This window comes from Ranitomeya imitator, chromosome 2 (assembly GCF_032444005.1).
Source record: "Ranitomeya imitator isolate aRanImi1 chromosome 2, aRanImi1.pri, whole genome shotgun sequence".
In the NCBI taxonomy this organism is placed as follows: Eukaryota; Metazoa; Chordata; class Amphibia; order Anura; family Dendrobatidae; genus Ranitomeya; species Ranitomeya imitator.
In genome coordinates, this window is record NC_091283.1 from 2,955,553 (window position 1) to 2,973,507 (window position 17,955).

Genomic DNA, 17,955 nt, shown 5'->3' on the forward strand with positions numbered 1-17,955 from the left:
TGCCCTCGTGGATGATGTCCAGGTCTGGTTTACGTAACTGAATCCATCCTACTGGATACAATGAGGCTTGATCCGCCTTCCGCTGTAGCAGACAGTGTAATGTCCTCCCTCCTTCCTATAAGATGCCAGGCTGATTTCTTACACCCTCCACCTGCCCTATGTCGAATGAGAGGCTAAGGGGCTTGCTAGCAAGAGATTTCAGGGATCAACACGTGACCCATCGCTAGGAGGTGAGGAGTCCATCTAATGGGCCAATGGCCTGGACTGGGCGGTATGCAGGCAAGAGATGATAATCTGGAGACCCCCTCGTCTCCGGCGTCTAAGCCGTCCTTCCTCTAAGGGACTGTTCATACAGAGTTTCCAAAGCCTCCAACCTAGCCCCCCGCCAGCCCTGATGTCATTGGGCCGGTGTCTCACAGGCCGCTGTTGGTGAAGGCTGCGCTGGAGTAGGACGCACCAAATTCATGAAGAGTCTTTCATCTTCCTGTGAAGTTTGTGTCACTTTTCATAAACATGACGGAACATAAAAAGTTGCACTTGTAAAAGTTACACAGAATTTTGCACCGGATTTGTGGTGACGGCTGATGCATCGGGGCCTTGGTCTTCATTACAGATTTCTACTTTGTGTATGCAGCTATCGTGCAGGGCCATGTGTCGTCATGGTTACTGTGCCGTATGTCTCCCGTGTAGTCAGGTCTGTCTGTAGACTCTCAATAAGAGGGGTTGGAGAAAAACATGAACAGGATGAGGTCATAGGACTGGTATGTAGCCTTGTGGGCACATAGGTCTGCACAGGAGCTGCGTACCCAAAATACAACGTTGTATTTATCTAGAATATTTGCACAATTGCATCACATTCAATCAAAATCTGCAAAAGTCGACCACCCTTTCTGATGAGACGAGTGCCTACAAGCCCCGTGCCGCTGTTCTTCATTATTTTCCGGGTCTTTGGTTTCTTCCATTTTAATTATTTTTTTAACCCCTGCCGCTCCATTCCTGCTGCATATTCCTGTCAGTCAGGGCGGATTGTGGAAGGATTGCAGGCAGGGCTGCCGGCGGTGCACATTTCCAGGCAGTGCATTAGATAAATGTGAGCAGGGCGCGTCGGCCATTTACTCTTATTGGACATACGATTACATATAAATTAATCTCTTTTCAATTTGTTTGACGACTGTTCAGACTGCGATGACATTAATGTATTATTGATCGATTAAATGCTAAAAGGAAACGTAAGAGCCTCTCGCCTGGATCAGGGCCGCGGCGCAGGAGCTGCCGAGGACGGGTGCTCTCACATGGCGGCCCCGAAATAGACGGATTTATTATCTCAGGGAATCAATAGATCAATAACCCAAAGCTGGAAGCAGTTATCTGCTATTTATGGTGTGGGGGGATTGCTCTCTAGACTGGAGCAGCATTTATCCGGATCCAGCGAATGCACCAGATCAAGATCCAGTGACTGCAGTGGATCCAGATCCAGTGACATGAGATCAATATCCAGTGGCCACAGAATACTCTGTTTCAGTGACTACATCAGATCAAGAGGCAGTGATCACACCAGATCCAGTGACCTCTCCAGATCCAGTGACATGAGATCAATATCCAGTGGCCACACAATACTCTGTTCCAGTGACTGCATCAGATCAAGATGCAGTGATCGCACCAGATCCAGTTCCAGTGACCTCTCCAGATCCACTGACCACACCAGATCCAGTGACTGCACCAGATCCAGATCAAGTGACTGCATCAGATCCACATCTAGCGACCTCACAAAATCCAGAACCAGTGAGCACACGAGATCAATATCCAGTGGCCACACAATACTCTGTTCCAGTGACTACACCAGATCAAGATGCAGTGATTACTCCAGATCCAGTGATGTCTCAAAATCCAGTGACTGCACCAGATCCACTGACTACACCAGATCCAGTGACCACATCAGATCCAGATCTAGCAACCTCACAAAATCCTGATCCAATGACAGAAGCAAATCAAAATCCAGTGACCACACAAAATCCAGATCCAGTGACCACATGGGATCAATATCCAATGGCCATACAATACTCAGATTCAATGACCGCACCAGATCAAGATCCAGTGGTCGCGCCAGATCCAGTGACAGGTTCAAGAGACAGCCATCCCAAGCTGTAGTGAATAATAATGGTTGTCATTGTTATAGCCCTCTCACACGAGGTCAATCTAGATGGGACTTGGACCTTTCTGGAGAAAAGATGACCTTCTTAGAATGGGTCCAATACACAGAGTTATTGGACGTCCATGCGGATGGTCTTCTGAAGGACGAGGGTCAGACCTCTGCCCACTTATTCATGGAAGAGACATGACTGCAGAAATCTGGTCTAGACCATTCTAGTTCTGATCGTGTAATCAGGTGGTTATCTTCTAAATCTCAAGTAGTTGATCTAGACGCCTCAGACGGGTGCCCCGCCGCACACCGCGAAAAAAAGCATGCGTAAGCAAACATGGGCGAACGCATGCACCTGTGTCTACAATGTTAAAGATAGGAAATCAAGACGCATGCGGATTTATGCGTCAAAAACGCTGCAGACACAACCGCAAATGTGAAACCAGCCTAAGCCAGCTCCACAGATGGCCGCCTTGAAAAATTGGACTGTGTTTAGTATTTCTTAAAATAACGTTTCTTACGTCTTCTGTTGTGAATTCTGCTCTTGGGTTCCCTCCAGTGGTTGTAGGTGGGAATGCAGTTGTCTCTGACTCGCAGTCCTGGCCAGGTGTATCTGCTGATTACAATTCTGACTGGGATATTTAAGTGGGCAGTATCCTTTAGCCCTTGCCAGTAGTCAATGTTCCTTGTGAAGTGTTGGATCACTTTCTGGCTTCTCCTGCTCGCTGCCTATTTCAGCAAAGATAAATGTTTGGTTTTTGTTTCTGTGGCACACTGCTGTGTGCTTGTTTCAGTTTTATTCCTACTCTGATTGTAGGATTCTCTGGAGTTGCAGATATACGCTCCTACATCTTTAGTTAGATGTAGGAAGTTTTTGTATATTCTGCTGTGGATATTTTGAAGGGTTTTTATACTAACCGCACAGAACTCTGTCCTATCCTGTCCTATCTAGCTAGAGTGGCCTCCTGTGCTAATCCTGTTTTTCTGCCTGTGTATGTTTTTTCCTCTCCGACTCGCCGCCAATATTCGTGGGGGGCTGTCTATCCTTTGGGGTTCTGCTCTGAGGCAAGATAGTATTCCTATTTCCATCTTTAGGGGTATTTAGTCCTCCGGCTGTGACGAGGTGTCCAGGTGTGTTAGGTACACTCCACGGCTACTTCTAGTTGCGGTGTTAAGTTCAGGATTGCGGTCAGTACAGTGACCACCTTCTCTAGTGAAAGTTCTCATGCAGCTCCTAGGTCACCGGATCATAACAGTCTTCATTTTCAATTAAAACGTTAAGTAGAAGTGATCACTGGATCCTCGGAGGAGCGTCTCGCTCTTGTGATGTCACCATTCCTCAGAATTATAGAAGCCGCCATACACGAGCTGGTGGTCCTGCTGCCCGTCCTCGTTAGCATTTCGAGAAGCCACGTGATCCCGGTGGCCGGCCATGACTGGTGCAGCGGATCTATCACAGCAGAAGACTGTCCTTCTTCTTAAGGATCTTTCTTTTTCTCTGCTCTTTGGATGCGTTGGAAAGTGTTTTGTGCCGGCACCTCATGCTGGTTCTACCGGAATAATTCATTTGTAGCCAGAGGCCTCTCTAAGCAAGAGGTCACGGCCTCAGCAGAAACAACCAGCAAAATATCCAGAAGTTCCCCAGGTCCTACTTACATGCAGCTTTTATTTTATCAATGGTGCAAAGTAATATTCGGCCCCGCCACTGACGGGCTGACCGCTAAATCTGTCATCTACATCGGCTGCGCCGGGTCCGGGCTCCATAATGGGCTGCAAAATTCAGGACCATTTAAAGCAGCAATCATTGGGGAAATGTATGGAAGCAAATAGCGGGGTCACCCCTGACCACGGCGCTAGAACATTTCCCCTGTCACTTCTACAAGTCAATGTCCCAAATGACAATGGACGAAAGCGAGGGAAGGTGCAACGACCTCAACATGCAGCCAGCAAACCATCGGGAACTCGTCTGTAATTGCATTATGTGACGATGGTGGCACTATGTGGCGGATGACATGCCACAGCTCCAATCTAACCGTGTAACCTCCGGCTATTTACCAAGGAATATGTGTTCTTCATGAACATCTGTCTCCTTGAAGCTTGGTCAGTAAGAGCGACAACACCATCTGTTCCCCACATAACTTAATAACTTGAATATTATTAGTTTAGGTTGGACATGAATCGAAGCCATCAGCAATATTCACAATCATTCTGTTAGATACCTCCATTCAACTTTTCACTTACATATATACAGCTCTGGCAAAAATGAAGAGACCGCTGCAAAACGTTCAGTTTGTCTGATTTTCCTCTTTACATTTTTGAGTAAAATGTAAATTGTTCTTTTATTCTATAAACTACTGACAACGTCTCCAAGGTTCCAAGCAATACATTTTGTATTTATTTTCTGAAAAGGAGAAATGGTCAAAATTAAAAAAAAAAAAAACAGAGCTTTCAGACCTCAAATAATGCAAAGAAAACAAGTTCATAATCATTTAGGAACAACAATACTAATGTTTTATCTCAGGAAGAGTTCAGAAATCAATACTTTGTGGAATAACCATAATTGTTAATCCCAGTTGTCCTGCGTCTCGGCAGCTTTCCACCAGTCTCTCACTGCTCCTGGTACAATAATGTCAGCTGTCCTTCTGTGTTTGATGGCTTGTGACGATCCATCATCCTCCTGATTACATTCCAGAAGTTTTCACTGGGGTCTGGAAATTGGGCGGCCATGACAGGGATTTGATGTGGTGGTCTCCTAATTTTTGCCAGAGCTGTACATGTATTTATATTGCACAGAAAGATAGAAGAATAACTGGTAATTCATCTGTCGGCTTCTGTAAAATCACTGCAGGAGGCGACAGGATAGAAGAGATAAATTAGATACAGTAAATACACCTAGAATAGGTAGATATATAGATGTCAGTGACAAATACAATTAGTACAGTGTGTGTGCAAATTACTATATATGTATTTAATTAATAAAAGATTATTTTTCGGTTAATAATGGCGGTGGCTCCCATGCAATTTTCAACGCCAGCAGAGAGAAAGCCAGTGACTGGGGGCCAATGTTTATAGCCTGGGAAGGGAGTAACACCCATGGAGCTTCCCAGTCTATTAACATCAGCTGACAACCGTGTACTTTACTATTAAAATAGGGGAGGCCCCCAAAAATTGATGTGTGTTCCCCTAAAATTAATAACGAGCAAAGGCTATGCAGACAGCTGCATGCTGATATTAATAGCCTAGGAAGGGGCCATGGATATTGCCTTCTCCCCCGACTAAAAATATCAGCACCCAGTCACCCCAGAAAAGGCGCATCTCTAAGATGTGCCAATTCTGGCACTTAGCCTCACTCTCCCCACTTGCCTTGTAGCAGTGGCAAGTGGGATAATAGTTGGGGGGGGGGGGGTTGATGTCACCGTCAGGTGACATCAAGCTCAGGGCTTAGTAATGGAGAAGCATCTAAAAGACATCTATCCATTACTAATCCTATATTTGTATAGTAAATAAAGACATAGTCAGAATAAAATTCTTTATTTGAAAGAAACACACAGGCTCCTTTATTATTCTTAATTAAACCATACTTACGACACCTATTCTGGATTATCTCAATGAGAATAACTGTTTAACTCCATATCAGCATGGGTTTATGAGAAATCGCTCCTGTCAAACCAATCTAATCAGTTTTTATGAAGAGGTAAGCTATAGACTGGACCACGGTGAGTCATTGGACGTGGTATATCTCGATTTTTCCAAAGCGTTTGATACCGTGCCGCACAAGAGGTTGGTACACAAAATGAGAATGCTTGGTCGGGGGGAAAATGTGTGTAAATGGGTTAGTAACTGGCTTAGTGATAGAAAGCAGAGGGTGGTTATAAATGGTATAGTCTCTAACTGGGTCGCTGTGACCAGTGGGGTACCGCAGGGGTCAGTATTGGGACCTGTTCTCTTCAACATATTCATTAATGATCTGGTAGAAGGTTTACACAGTAAAATATCGATATTTGCAGATGATACAAAACTATGTAAAGCAGTTAATGCAAGAGAAGATAGTATTCTGCTACAGATGGATCTGGATAAGTTGGAAACTTGGGCTGAAAGGTGGCAGATGAGGTTTAACAATGATAAATGTAAGGTTATACACATGGGAAGAGGGAATCAATATCACCATTACACACTGAACGGGAAACCACTGGGTAAATCTGACAGGGAGAAGGACTTGGGGATCCTAGTTAATGATAAACTTACCTGGAGCAGCCAGTGCCAGGCAGCAGCTGCCAAGGCAAACAGGATCATGGGGTGCATTAAAAGAGGTCTGGATACACATGATGAGAGCATTATACTGCCTCTGTACAAATCCCTAGTTAGACCGCACATGGAGTACTGTGTCCAGTTTTGGGCACCGGTGCTCAGGAAGGATATAATGGAACTAGAGAGAGTACAAAGGAGGGCAACAAAATTAATAAAGGGGATGGGAGAACTACAATACCCAGATAGATTAGCGAAATTAGGATTATTTAGTCTAGAAAAAAGACGACTGAGGGGCGATCTAATAACCATGTATAAGTATATAAGGGGACAATACAAATATCTCGCTGAGGATCTGTTTATACCAAGGAAGGTGACGGGCACAAGGGGGCATTCTTTGCGTCTGGAGGAGAGAAGGTTTTTCCACCAACATAGAAGAGGATTCTTTACTGTTAGGGCAGTGAGAATCTGGAATTGCTTGCCTGAGGAGGTGGTGATGGCGAACTCAGTCGAGGGGTTCAAGAGAGGCCTGGATGTCTTCCTGGAGCAGAACAATATTGTATCATACAATTATTAGGTTCTGTAGAAGGACATAGATCTGGGTATTTATTATGATGGAATATAGGCTGAACTGGATGGACAAATGTCTTTTTTCGGCCTTACTAACTATGTTACTATGTTACTAATTCCTGCGAAGCCCTTGATCCCCTGTAATAAAAGTAAAATAATAAACCAACAATATACCCATACCTGTCCGTCGTTGTGTTCCACGCAGTAATCCATATTTGGGGAATATACAGTTTTTAACCTGGACGGTGCCAAGATGTGACCGTCCGGGCTAGAAACCGCTAGTGAATGAGTGATGTCACTGAAGCTGCGCTCCCTCACAGCCTGAACTGCGGTGAACTCTGGACTGTGGGAAAATGCACAGAGCAAGTGGGAAGTGCGAGGCTAAGTGCCAGAATTGGCGCATTTGACATTTCAAGACTACCTCGTGAAGCTCATCAAGAGAATGCCAAGAGTGTGCAAAGCAGTCATCAAAGCAAAAGGAGGCTACTTTGAAGAACCTAGAATATAAGACATAATTTCAGTTGTTTCACACTATTTGATAAGTATATAATTCCACATGTGTTAATTCATAGTTTTGATGCCTTCAGTGTGAATGTACAATTTTAATAGTTGTGAAAATACAGAAAAATCTTTAAATGAGAAGGTGTGTCCAAACTTTTGGTCTGTACTGTATATAGTAATTTGCACACGCACTGTACTAATTGTATTTGTCACTGACATCTATATATCTGCCCGTTCCATGGGTATTACCTCCTTCCCAGGCTATAAACAGCTGCCACCAGTCGTCAGCTTTCACTCTGCTGGTTGCGAAAATTGTGTAGGAGCCCGTGCCCTGTTTTTCCATAAAATGATCTTTTATTAATTAAATACATGTCCAGTAATTTGCACACACTGTACTAATTGTATTTGTCACTGACATCTATATATCTATCTATTCTACAGGGTGGGCTATTTATATGGATAGAATAAATAAAATGGGAATGGTTGGTGGCACATTAGTATATGGGAGGGGGAAAACTTTTCAACACAGGTGGTGACCATGGCGGCCATTTTGAAGTTGGCCATTTTTGAATGATACACCCAAGTGTATCCATATAAATGGCCCACCCTGTATGTGTATTTACTGCGTGTAATCCATCTCTTCTATCCTGTCGGCTCCTGCAGTGATTTTACACTACACGGCAGATGAATTTCCAGCTTTTCTTCTATGTATCTTTCTGTGCAATATAAATACACGTGTGTGTTACTGACATGTGTATATCTATCTATTCTATGTGTATATTTCTATTTTATCTATTCTAACCTGTCAGTGTTATTTTACTGTATGCGCACAGGAATTGACGGCCTATCTATCTATCTATCTATCTATTATCTATCTATCTATTATCTATCTATCTATCTATCATATATATCTGTGTGTTTTGACAAATATTTCCTTTGAAAACGATGTGTAAGTGACAGAGAATTGTTGTATGTGTTAAAATCGCATTGTCTTCGCGTGTCACTCGTCCGTTTTTCCGGTCCAGATTACGGACCTCTTTTTCCCACATGAATGAGTCCTTAGTCATGTTTCTTGGCGGCTTTAGGACACTTTATTTTCCTCGGTGCTATGAACTTGCCATTAGAAGCTGATGACGACCTCCCGTCCCGTCTTCCTATGTATTATCGACGTTTACTTGCAACCTGTTCCCTTTAATGCCAGTCCATCCGGTTCCAATAATATGTTTGGTACTCGCCCCGTTTAGCTCGGCTTTCGTCGCTCTCTGAAGGGCAGTGGACGCCATATTGAGCCGAGGAGCTTTACCCTTGAGATGCAGAGCGACATCTTAATTACTATTTTATGTCATCCGCTGTAAAGATTTTACAACACATAGTAGTAAGATTTCCATTTCACTGGTCCAGGGAGAGCGGGAATACATTGACCCCTCTGATTTCTAGGGAATCATTAGCGGATACAGAGGAAAAACTAATTGTGTTGTAAATCATATGGGAGGAAAAAGCTAAAGATACAGAATGGAGGAATCGGACAGATCTGATTGCCCGCGGCTCTGCAGAAACGTATGAGGAGGAAACGCACTTATGGGAAGAGTCACAAGATTTAGGGAGGCAAAACCCCGAGTCACCAGGAAACATGGCGGTGACAATCAGCAAGCCACTGCAGCGTGTATACTTATTACAGGCGCCATCTGCAGACAATCAATGGAGCAGAGAACAACGTACAGTATGTCCGAATATCATATAAGAGATGGACAATGTAAACCAGGGTGGCACTACAAGTACTAGCAAGAAGGCAATCCACAATGGGCAGTAACGACCTTCACAGGCACAAGTGGTAGAGACAGAAGTGGCCGCACCGCAGCGCTGTCACAGCAGAAAGAGGAGGAACCAGCACAGTGAAGAAAATGAGATCTTTCATAGAATAGAGTTGGAAGAGACCTCCAGGGTGATCCTGTCCAACCCCCTGCTGAATGCAGGACTCACTAAACCTTCCCAGACAGATGTCTGTCCAGCCTCTGTGAGAAGACTTCCATTGAAGGAGAACTCACCACCTCTCGTGGCCGCCTGTTCCGCTCATTGATCTCCCTCACTGTGAAAAAGTTTTTTCTAATATCTAATCTGTATCTTCTCCCTTTCAGTTTCCTTCCGTTGCTTCTCGTCTTTCCTGGTGCAAATGAGAATAATGATGATCCTTCTACACTGTGACAGCCCTTCAGATATTTATAGACGGCTATTAAGTCTCCTCTTAGCCTTCTTTTTTGCAGCTAAACATTCCCAACTCCTTTCGGTGTTCCTCATAGGACATGGTTTGCAGTCCAGTCACCATCCTAGTCACTCTTCTCTTCTCTGAACTTGCTCCGTTTTTTAAATTTTTTTTTTTAAATGTGGGGCCCAGAACTGGACACAGTATTCCAGATGAGGCCGAGGAGGAGGAGAGGGGATAATGACTTCACATAACCTACATGCTTCTCTTTATACATCCTAGAACCCTGTTTGCCTTTTTTGCTGCTGCATCACACTGTTGGCTCATGTACTGTCTGTGATCTATTAGTATACCCAAGCCTTTTCCACACGTGCTGTTGCTTAGTTCTATTCCTCCCATTCCATAGATGTAATTTTTGTTTTTTGTTGCACAGATCTAGAATCTTGCATATCTCCCTTTTTAACGTAGAATTCTATAAGTCATGACCCATTATTCAAGCTTATCTAGATCCTTCTGAATACTTCCGCTGTCTTCTCTAGTGTTAGCTACCCCTCCTAGCTTTGCATCGTCTGCAATATCAGTTTACCTTCAGTTCTGTTCCCTTATCTAGATCTTTTATAAAAATGTTGAACAACACTGGGACCAGGACAGAGCCTTGTGTACAATCACTGAGCCAGCTATGAATCCACCTAACTGTAACCTTGTCAATTCCATACTTGATAATTTTTTCAATAAGGATAGTACAAGATACTTTATCAAATGCTTTGCTGAAGTCAAGATATACTATATCTACAGTACCTCATTTCTCTGATCCACCCAGTCAGTGATTCCATCATAGAATGAATTTAGATTAGTCTGGCCTGACTTGTTTGCTACAAAACCATGTAGGCTCTGGTTAATTACTGTAAGAATATAACTACTATACTACTGCTCCTATATACAAGAATATAACTACTATAATACTGCTCCTATGTAGAAAAATATAACTACTATAATACTGCTCCTATGTACAAGAATATAACTACTATAATACTGCTCCTATGTTCAAGAATATAACTACTATAATACTGCTCCTATGTACAAGAATATAACTACTATAATACTGCTCCTATGTTCAAGAATATAACTACTATAATACTGCCCCTATATACAAGAATATAACTACTATAATACTGCTACTATGTACAAGAATATAACTACTATAATACTGCTCCTATGTACAAGAATATAACTACTATAATACTGCCCCTATGTACAGGAATAGAACTACTATAATACTGCTCCTATGTAGAAGGATATACGGTAACTACTATAATACTGCTCCTATGTACAAGAATATAACTACTATAATACTGCCCCTATGTACAAGAATATAACTACTATAATACTGCTCCTATGTACAAGAATATAACTACTATAATACTGCTCCTATGTACAAGAATATAACTACTATAATACTGCCCCTATGTACAGGAATATAACTACTGTAATACTGCTCCTATATACAAGAATATAACTACTATAATACTGCTCCTATGTAGAAGGATATACGGTAACTACTATAATACTGCTCCTATGTAGAAAAATATAACTACTATAATACTGCTCCTATGTACAAGAATATAACTACTATAATACTGCTCCTATGCTCAAAAATATAACTACTATAATACTGCTCCTATGTACAAGAATATAACTACTATAATACTGCTCCTATGTTCAAGAATATAACTACTATAATACTGCCCCTATATACAAGAATATAACTACTATAATACTGCTCCTATGTACAAGAATATAACTACTATAATACTGCCCCTATGTACAGGAATATAACTACTATAATACTGCCCCTATATACAAGAATATAACTACTATAATACTGCTCCTATGTAGAAGAATATAACTACTATAATACTGCCCCTATGTACAGGAATATAACTACTATAATACTGCCCCTATATACAAGAATATAACTACTATAATACTGCTCCTATGTAGAAGAATATAACTACTATAATACTGCTCCTATGTAGAAGAATATAACTACTATAATACTGCTCCTATGTAGAAGAATATAACTACTATAATACTGCTCCTATGTACAAGAATATAACTACTATAATACTGCCCCTATGTACAGGAATATAACTACTATAATACTGCCCCTATATACAAGAATATAACTACTATAATACTGCTCCTATGTAGAAGAATATAACTACTATAATACTGCTCCTATGTAGAAGGATATACGGTAACTACTATAATACTGCTCCTATGTAGAAGAATATAACTACTATAATACTGCTCCTATGTACAAGAATATAACTACTATAATACTGCTCCTATGTAGAAGAATATAACTACTATAATACTGCTCCTATGTAGAAGAATATAACTACTATAATACTGCTCCTATGTAGAAGAATATAACTACTATAATACTGCTCCTATGTAGAAGAATATAACTACTATAATACTGCTCCTATGTAGAAGGATATACGGTAACTACTATAATACTGCTCCTATGTAGAAAAATATAACTACTATAATACTGCTCCTATGTACAAGAATATAACTACTATAATACTGCTCATATGTACAAGAATATAACTACTATAATACTGCTCCTATGTTCAAGAATATAACTACTATAATACTGCTCCTATGTACAAGAATATAACTACTATAATACTGCTCCTATGTTCAAGAATATAACTACTATAATACTGCTCCTATGTACAAGAATATAACTACTATAATACTGCCCCTATATACAAGAATATAACTACTATAATACTGCCCCCTATGTACAAGAATATAACTACTATAATACTGCTCCTATGTACAAGAATATAACTACTATAATACTGCTCCTATGTACAAGAATATAACTACTATAATACTGCCCCCTATGTACAAGAATATAACTACTATAATACTGCTCCTATGTTCAAGAATATAACTACTATAATACTGCTCCTATGTACAAGAATATAACTACTATAATACTGCCCCCTATGTACAAGAATATAACTACTATAATACTGCTCCTATGTTCAAGAATATAACTACTATAATACTGCTCCTATGTACAAGAATATAACTACTATAATACTGCCCCCTATGTACAAGAATATAACTACTATAATACTGCTCCTATGTACAAGAATATAACTACTATAATACTGCTCCTATGTACAAGAATATAACTACTATAATACTGCCCCTATGTACAAGAATATAACTACTATAATACTGCTCCTATGTACAAGAATATAACTACTATAATACTGCCCCTATGTACAAGAATATAACTACTATAATACTGCTCCTATGTACAAGAATATAACTACTATAATACTGCCCCCTATGTACAAGAATATAACTACTATAATACTGCTCCTATGTTCAAGAATATAACTACTATAATACTGCTCCTATGTACAAGAATATAACTACTATAATACTGCCCCTATATACAAGAATATAACTACTATAATACTGCCCCCTATGTACAAGAATATAACTACTATAATACTGCTCCTATGTACAAGAATATAACTACTATAATACTGCTCCTATGTACAAGAATATAACTACTATAATACTGCCCCTATGTACAAGAATATAACTACTATAATACTGCTCCTATGTACAGGAATATAACTACTATAATACTGCCCCTATGTACAAGAATATAACTACTATAATACTGCCCCCTATGTACAAGAATATAACTACTATAATACTGCCCCTATGTACAAGAATATAACTACTATAATACTGCCCCCTATGTACAAGAATATAACTACTATAATACTGCTCCTATGTACAAGAATATAACTACTATAATACTGCTCCTATGTACAGGAATATAACTACTATAATACTGCTCCTATGTTCAAGAATATAACTACTATAATACTGCTCCTATGTACAAGAATATAACTACTATAATACTGCCCCTATGTACAGGAATATAACTACTATAATACTGCCCCTATGTACAAGAATATAACTACTATAATACTGCCCCTATGTACAGGAATATAACTACTATAATACTGCCCCTATGTACAAGAATATAACTACTATAATACTGCTCCTATGTACAAGAATATAACTACTATAATACTGCCCCTATGTACAGGAATATAACTACTATAATACTGCCCCTATGTACAGGAATATAACTACTATAATACTGCCCCCTATGTACAAGAATATAACTACTATAATACTGCTCCTATGTACAAGAATATAACTACTATAATACTGCTCCTATGTACAAGAATATAACTACTATAATACTGCCCCTATGTACAAGAATATAACTACTATAATACTGCTCCTATGTACAGGAATATAACTACTATAATACTGCCCCTATGTACAAGAATATAACTACTATAATACTGCTCCTATGTACAAGAATATAACTACTATAATACTGCTCCTATGTACAAGAATATAACTACTATAATACTGCCCCCTATGTACAAGAATATAACTACTATAATACTGCTCCTATGTACAAGAATATAACTACTATAATACTGCTCCTATGTACAAGAATATAACTACTATAATACTGCCCCTATGTACAAGAATATAACTACTATAATACTGCTCCTATGTACAAGAATATAACTACTATAATACTGCCCCTATGTACAAGAATATAACTACTATAATACTGCTCCTATGTACAAGAATATAACTACTATAATACTGCCCCCTATGTACAAGAATATAACTACTATAATACTGCTCCTATGTTCAAGAATATAACTACTATAATACTGCTCCTATGTTCAAGAATATAACTACTATAATACTGCTCCTATGTTCAAGAATATAACTACTATAATACTGCTCCCTATGTACAAGAATATAACTACTATAATACTGCCCCTATATACAAGAATATAACTACTATAATACTGCCCCTATATACAAGAATATAACTACTATAATACTGCTCCTATGTACAAGAATATAACTACTATAATACTGCTCCTATGTAGAAGGATATAACTACTATAATACTGCCCCTATGTAGAAGGATATAACTACTATAATACTGCCCCTATGTAGAAGGATATAACTGCTTTTGGTTGATAATTCTAGCCTTCTAGGTGATACTTTGTTACCTCTTTGCCTCGTCGGATGTTTCTGCGTGTTGCAGTGTAAGCGTTAATAGTGGAGCCCCCATTTCCGGCCTCGGTGTGACATGTTTCGGTGTTTCGGTGCCTCTCCTCCATGGTGTCCCCTCAGTGCACTAATTGGTCTCTCAGCAGCAGGAGAATGGCGGATACAATGAGGCACTGCAGGGTAAATAAATAAATGATAAGATGAAATACAAGGGCAGCGCTCACCTCCAGCACAACCCGGCCACCATCGGCAGCGCGCAGCGCAGAGAATAACAAGTTCAGGTTTCATTACAGTTTTCTCCCATTTAAAGCTAAAATTGTTCTTAAATGTTGAATAAAACAATCAGCGACATTCCGGTTACCGGACCCAGAACGTTCTCTGCGATTTCTTGACCCTTCTCCATGGAGCCTCCGTTCAGCGGTAACAGAGGGGTCCTGGACCGTACGTCTGGAGGACGCGGCACATTTATGCATTGTACATGGAGTTTATCGGATCCGTGTAATACTTTATTTTCCCTGTGGGGGCGCTGCAGGAATAATGAACACCTGACTTCCTTGCAAATTGCAAGGGGACAGGCTTTGTAATATTGGGTGTCTTTCACACATTAAACCATTGTTTATCGTGGAGGGTCCCTTCATTTGTGAACTCTGATACTGATACAAACGCTTTGCCGCCGCTCGTCTCTTGCCCTGAGTTCTGTACCCGCCGACACCGGAGCGTCCACAGTGTGTTTGAAGCAGAAGACACTTCAGGAAACCATAGGTGGCGTTTTACCGACCGCCCTGTTCTGATGATTGCTGGGTCTCTGCCACCAGAAGGATGGAGCGGCCATATTACCTGGAGAGAGGAGGGGTCAGAGTGCGGCTCGGGGGTGTACTGACATCCATCACATGAAGCATGGTGCGCAGGAGCGAGTGCCGCCCTGTGGACGGGACGTGACTGATGGTCCCACGCTTCGGGAGGTGATGAGACCCCCTCCACATTAATGACTCCCTCCACATTAATGACTCCTCTCCATATTAATGACCCCTCTCCACATTAATGACCCCCTCCACATTAATGACTCCTCCACATTTATGACTCCCCTCCATATTAATGACCCCTTTCAATATTAATGACCCCCCTCCATATTAATGACCCCCCTCCATATTAATAATGGAGGTTATTTTGCAGGGCTCTGGCAGTGTTCCTTCTGCCCCTCCTTGCACAAAGGCTGAGGTAGCGGTCCTGCTGCTGGGTTGTTGCCCTCCTACGGCCCCCTCCACGTCTCATGGTGTACTGCCTGTTTCCTGGTTGCACCTCTAGCCTCTGGACACTACACTGACAGACACAGCAAACCTTCTTGCCACAGCTCGCATTGATGTGCCATCCTGGATGAGCTGCACTTACTGAGCCACTTGTGTGGGTAGAGTCTGTCTCGTGCTACCATGAGTGTGAAAGCGCAACCAACATTCAAAAGTGACCAAAACATCAGCCAGAAAGCATTGGTACTGAGATGTGGTCTGTGGTCCCCACCTGCAGAACCACTCCTTTATTGAGGGTGTCTTGATAATTGCCAATAATTTCCATCTGTTGTTTATTCCATTTGCACAACACCATGTGAAATTGATTGTCAGCAGTGTTGCTTCTTAAGTGGACAGTTTGATTTCACAGGAGTATATTCTGTTTCTTAAGTGTTCCCTTTATTTTTTTTGAGCAGTGTAGTATAGCAGGCACCAACCATGGGAGATTGTACAGTCCAAAAAATACCACAAGCTTCAAATAGTTCACAAACCCCTTAAAATTACAGAGTAAAGAGGTGCAAACCCATTATCCCCTTCATGACCGGCCAGTTTTCCATTTCTTTGCACTTTTGTGGTTTCTTTCTTGAGACATAACTGGATTTCTCCGTCCCCATGCGGTGTGTGCTATTTTCTGGGCCGTGTTGTAGTTTTGGATGACACAAGTCATTTAATCATAAAAAGTACTAGTAAACGGGAATAAATAAATGTAGCGTGAAATGGTGAAAGCGCGAAGTTCACCGTTTTACATTGTTTTGCTTTTTTATGGCGCTACCTGTCACGATTCACACCGTGACTGCCAACACTATGTCACAGATGCCAGCAGTATGTCAGGTACCCCAGGGAAGATACCTTTATCGTCCCCACTACTCACACCAATTGGTCACGAACCGTGGTTGTTTGAGTTGCCCCTGGTTCCTTCTGAAGAAGATTTAGCTATATCCCACTTCCGAGTTCCGGTTTGAAACTTGCAGCTCTCTGGTGCCCCCTTACCCTCAGGTCAGTCAGGGTACTGCACCTAGGGTATTGCTAGCATTTGCACTACTAAAGCAGGATGGCACCATTGAAGCTCTAAAAAACTATAGGGAGAAAAATACTTTATCTAAAAAACTAATTAAAGCTGCCAAAAAGGAAACAGAGAAGCACATTGCTAAGGAGAGTAAAACTAATCCCAAACTGTTCTTCAACTATATCAATAGTAAAAGAATAAAAACTGAAAATGTAGGCCCCTTAAAAAATAGTGAGGAAAGAATGGTTGTAGATGACGAGGAAAAAGCTAACATATTAAACACCTTCTTCTCCACGGTATTCACGGTGGAAAATGAAATGCTAGGTGAAATCCCAAGAAACAATGAAAACCCTATATTAAGGGTCACCAATCTAACCCAAGAAGAGGTGCGAAACCGGCTAAATAAGATTAAAATAGATAAATCTCCGGGTCCGGATGGCATACACCCACGAGTACTAAGAGAACTAAGTAATGTAATAGATAAACCATTATTTCTTATTTTTAGTGACTCTATAGCGACAGGGTCTGTTCCGCAGGACTGGCGCATAGCAAATGTGGTGCCAATATTCAAAAAGGGCTCTAAAAGTGAACCTGGAAATTATAGGCCAGTAAGTCTAACCTCTATTGTTGGTAAAATATTTGAAGGGTTTCTGAGGGATGTTATTCTGGATTATCTCAATGAGAATAACTGTTTAACTCCATATCAGCATGGGTTTATGAGAAATCGCTCCTGTCAAACCAATCTAATCAGTTTTTATGAAGAGGTAAGCTATAGACTGGACCACGGTGAGTCATTGGACGTGGTATATCTCGATTTTTCCAAAGCGTTTGATACCGTGCCGCACAAGAG

The 17,955-nt window shown here is 40.8% G+C and overlaps 1 protein-coding gene across 4 annotated transcripts in view; it reads left to right on the forward strand.

Moving 5' to 3' along the window:
• Positions 1 to 17,955, forward strand: part of DIAPH2 (diaphanous related formin 2) — a 1,874,941-nt gene that overhangs the window by 1,494,116 nt on the left and 362,870 nt on the right. The window lies entirely within an intron of this gene.